This window comes from Bos indicus x Bos taurus, chromosome 27 (genome assembly GCF_003369695.1).
Source record: "Bos indicus x Bos taurus breed Angus x Brahman F1 hybrid chromosome 27, Bos_hybrid_MaternalHap_v2.0, whole genome shotgun sequence".
In the NCBI taxonomy this organism is placed as follows: domain Eukaryota; kingdom Metazoa; phylum Chordata; class Mammalia; order Artiodactyla; family Bovidae; genus Bos; species Bos indicus x Bos taurus.
In genome coordinates this window covers 24858540-24863179 of record NC_040102.1, presented here as the reverse complement: position 1 = coordinate 24863179, position 4640 = coordinate 24858540, and the positions used below count along the sequence as shown (strand labels likewise).

The window sequence follows — 4640 nt, the reverse complement described above, 5'->3', positions numbered from 1 at the left end:
CTCCTCCAGGGAATCTTCCCCACACAAAGATCGAACGCACGTCTCCTGTGTCTCCTCCATTGCAGGTAGATTCTTTACCACTGAGCCACGGGGGAGGCTGAGTCCACTGGTGTGGTGGTGATTAACAAACAGTTGCCATCTTGTTCCCTCTTTTGATTGCAAATGCCTCAGTGACCTTCTGCTCCTTCTGTAGGTTTGGCTTATCCTAGGAGCAGTGACCAAAGCTGTTTCTTGTCGTAGGAACCAGGCAGATATTTTTGCTCAGTCTAATTCTGGGGTATTTGAGAGCAAATGAAACTTCACTAACTCCTAAGACTTAAATGCTTAAGTATTGGAATGGCTTGAATCCCTTTTATCCACCGTAAGATGGGCCTAAGAGTTTGCCTCTGGGGTAGACTGTCCTACTTTTCTTATGGAAATGATAACTAATTACCATTGAGTGTGGGTACACATTGCATTTTTTTTTTTTTTTGAATGCCAACTCTCTCTTTTCCTCCCCATTTCCAGAACTGAGTACTTCAGTACAGAGCTGGAATAAATAAAGGCTTTTGGATTTGTGGCCCAAACTCACTTCGCTTTGCCTATGAATGTTTCACCTCCCAGAGTTCAGAGACTAATAGAACCACAAAGTTGAAAGAGTCTGGAAAGATCCCGCGTTCATTACCCATGGGATGCCTGTCAAATGGCCACACACAGGCATGGCTTCTATCTTAGAGAAAGGTCACACCCTGTAACCATTACTCATTCTGTCTCCTCAAAGAGCTCCTCAAAATTGCAGTTATAAACACATTTTTAAAGTATATTCCACCAATCCAGGGGCTTCCCTAGTGGTTCAGTGACAAAGAATCCACCTGCAGTGCAGGAGACTCGGGTTTGATCCCTGGGTTGGGAAAGATCCCCTGGAGAAGGAAATGGCAACCCACTCCAGCATTCCTGCCTGGAGAATCCCATGGACAGAGGAGCCTGGTGCCTCTCTGTGGGGTCCCATAGTCCACAGGGTTACAAGAGTCCGACACCACTTAGCGATTGAACCACACTGATCCAGAGATTTACAGTTCTGCTGTCTCCGTATTGGGTTTAGATCACGTTATTTTAATATTCCAGGAAGATGTTTTTCAGTTGAGAAAGTTCAGTTCGACTCACAGTTTCTACTTGTAATTTCTAGCTGGAAATTACCTACGGCAGCTGAGTCACCCACCTCCCCGCGGAAGCCTGCTGGCTGTTTCCAAGGCCTTCCTCATCATTCAAACCACGATGCAGCCACAGGAATACCAAAAGCGACACTTGATGGCTGTGGAAGATTTTCATCCTCACAGGTCGTGAATGCCTTCTGTTTATCACCTGCACTGAGGATTTACGACTGTCTCAGTGTCGTATTTCTAGCTGCTGTACTCTGAAGGAAAGCATCCTGCCCTGAGGTAAGGACACATTCTTTATTCATAGTGAAAATGAAAGCGAGTAAAGGGCAAGATTTTTTTTTTTTAATCCCACTTTCAGTATGTTTAGAATGAAAAGCTTATTGAAACAAGACCTTTAAAGTGTTTCCTTTCACTGTTCATTTGGGATGCGATTTCACAGATGGTACAGACACCCTGAGATGTTGCCTGGTCTGAAATCTTTTTGTCTGTAGCTTTAGAAGAGCAAAGGGTATGACATATGGAAAGGAGCAAACAGCCGTGGGAAGGCATGGCTAGTGACAGGGATAGGAATGTAAATTATAGAATGGATGCTTGCCTCAAAATATTTCTGGTGGGTTTCTATCCGTGGGGTACCACTCGAGGGTACAGGAGGGAGGCTACATATGAAGCAATTGAGGGCAGATGTGATCCCGTGATAGGCATGCTGAACTGCAAGCTCAGCAAGTTCCAGCCCTTGACCCAAACCACAGTGTTTTTATGTAATCACGGTTGGTGTGGATTGAACTGTGTCCCTCCCAAATTCATACACGGAAGCCCTAACTCTCACTGTCTCAGATTGTGGCTTTATTTGGAAGCAGGGTCATCGCAAGAGTTAAGATGAGGTCATACTGGAATAGGTCGGGCCCCTAATCCAACACGACTAGTGTGCTTATAAAAGGAGGGAAGTTGGACACAGAGACAGACCCACAGAGAGAATAATGATCTGAAGACACAGGGAAAAGCCAACCAGTCACAAGGAGAACCAAAGACTGCCAACAAACCATCAGAAGCTAGGAAAGAAACATGGACAGCTCTGTCCTCTGTTAAAAACAAGACAACAAGTCCAATATGGAGTCACTTTTGCTAAGCCCCACATCAATCATTAAACCAAGAGTTAACTTAGTTATGATTTTAGCTCTCCTGGAAATGTCATCGTAAACCAGTCAATCAGGCATCACTTCATCAGCACTAGTTAAGTCATCTGCCTCATGGACCCTTGCTGTCCCTTAAAGGAAAGTAACTTTGCAATAACCTGCTTTTTTGGCTAATACAGCTTCCTTGTTCCTGCTCTCCTTTGCTTGTATCGTTCGGAGCTCCTATCTGCTCAATTGGGTGCTGCCCAATTCAGGGGCTGTTGAATAAAGCCACCTGTTAGTCATTCAGTCGTGTCTGACTCTTTGAGACCCCACGGACTGTAGCCCACCAGGCTCCTCTGTCCACAGAATTCGCCAGGCAAGAATACTGGAGTGGGTTGCCATTCTCTTCTCCAGGGGATCTTCCCTACCCAGGGATCGAACCTGCATCTCCTGCACTGCAGGCAGATACTTTACCATCTCAGCCATCGGAGATGCCCCAAATAAAGCCAATAAGATCTTTTAAATTTACTCATGTGCCACAGCTACTGAGCCTGTGCTCCAGAGCCCAGGAGGTGCAACTCCTGAGCCCACTGACCCTAGAGCCACGCTCTGCAACGAGAGAAGCCACCGCAGTGAGAAGCCCGCACCCCACAGCTAGGGAGCAGGCCCCACTCGCTGAAGCTCGGGAAAAGCCAGTGCACAGGAACGAAGGCCCAGCACGATCAAAAATAAATAAATACAATTATAAAATTTACTTGGCAGACTAAAAAAAATATATATATCTTACTGCCCTCTGAAGGAAGCAACCCTATGAACACTTTACCATTGAATTCCTAGCCACCAGAACTTGAGAAAATAAATGTCTGTTGTTGAAGCCACCCAGTTAGTGGACCTCTATTGTGTCAGCCTGACCTGACTTAATAAACTGGCTGTACTGTAGGCATCCAGCGCCCTGCGTTGTTGCACAGTCACAGAAGCTATAATACCTGATGGTACCATTTTATCTGTAAAGCATTTATGATTAGAGATGTTTCTTTGAAATTACGGTTACCAGGAAGGAAGGGTAGTGGGGGAAGGATTGTTAGAGAGCTTGAGATTGACATGAAACTCTGCTATATTTTCATGTAATATAAATTGCAAGTAACAAGGCTCTCAATAACATGACTTTTTAAACAACTTTTTACAATTTATGGCTGTGTGGGGTCTTCATTGACGAAGGAGCTTTTCTCTAGTTGCGGCGAGCGGAGGCTACTCTTATTGTGGTGCGAGGGCTTCTCACTGTGGTGCCTTCTTTTGTGCGGAGCTCTAGGGTGCCTGGGCTTTGGTAGTTGCGGTGCACAGGCTTAGTTGCTCCACGGCATGTGGGATCTTCCAGGACCAGGGATCGAACCCATGTCTTTTGCATGGAGCCACCAGGGAAGCCCTAACATGATTTTTTTTTTAAGTGACATGGTAGTAGAAAGTGAGCTCCCGTAAACTCCTGCCTCAGTATCACCTGGGAAAGCCCTTCCCCTACCCTCTGTAGTAACTCAGCTTCCTTGGGTGAGTCTTGTGGCCATTGAAATCAAAGAACCACTGATCTAGGCTGCGCATCAGTAGAGATACAGATATCAACCCAAGCGTGCACACACAGCAGATCAGCTGCATCAGAAACAATGACTTCTTTCTTCCAGATCCATTCTGCTCGTGCGACAACACCTTCTGAGAGCATTCGTTATCACAGCAAAGAACGTCTCCTCCAGGCTCTTGGCTGTCACTCCCCTGACCTGCCACCGGTGTGGTATCCCATCAGGCGCCTGTCACCGACTGACGTGCGCTGGAGCAGAAGCTTCACAGCACAGGGTGAGAAGAAGAAGAATCAGAAACAAACCGGGACACAGCTTTTCTAGAAAATGCTCTCCAATACAACCAAGTCTGTGAGATAGGACTTCAGGGCAAGCATGGTCGCGGAGGGAGGCGAAGCCCGGCAGGTCAGGTCTGAGACTGGGATGTCATGATGATGGGGGAAAAAGATGGTTGGTCCAGGATGAGTTTCTTTGACGTGTATTTCCCTCCATGTGTGCTGTAGAACACTACTTCTGCCCAGTGCCCCAGGAACATAGGGACTCATGGTGAAAACCCTTTTTTAGATATTCTAAATCATTTTTATCTATTTTTTTAAAAATAATTACAGGCTCTCTGGTTTTTGTCTCTCTTCTGCTCTGAGACGTGGGCATTGGTCCATGGGCTGACCCGAAGGACGGTGTCCACAGCTGACACTCACCTGGCTCTCTGACCTTGACTCTTGCTGTAAGAACCAAAGGGTGCCTTGCTTGTCTTCCTGAGGCGCTTCAGCCCCTCTTGCAAACAGATTTCCTGTGGGCTCTCTTGTCATTTAGAAATACTT

The 4640-nt window shown here is 46.3% G+C and overlaps 1 long non-coding RNA gene across 1 annotated transcript; it reads left to right on the top strand.

Moving 5' to 3' along the window:
• The first annotated feature begins 1130 nt into the window (after positions 1 to 1130).
• On the top strand, positions 1131 to 4409 carry LOC113884964. Its single transcript, XR_003509068.1, has 2 exons — positions 1131 to 1418; positions 3928 to 4409. It is a non-coding gene; the product is annotated as an uncharacterized LOC113884964 (long non-coding RNA).
• The last annotated feature ends 231 nt before the right edge of the window (positions 4410 to 4640 follow it).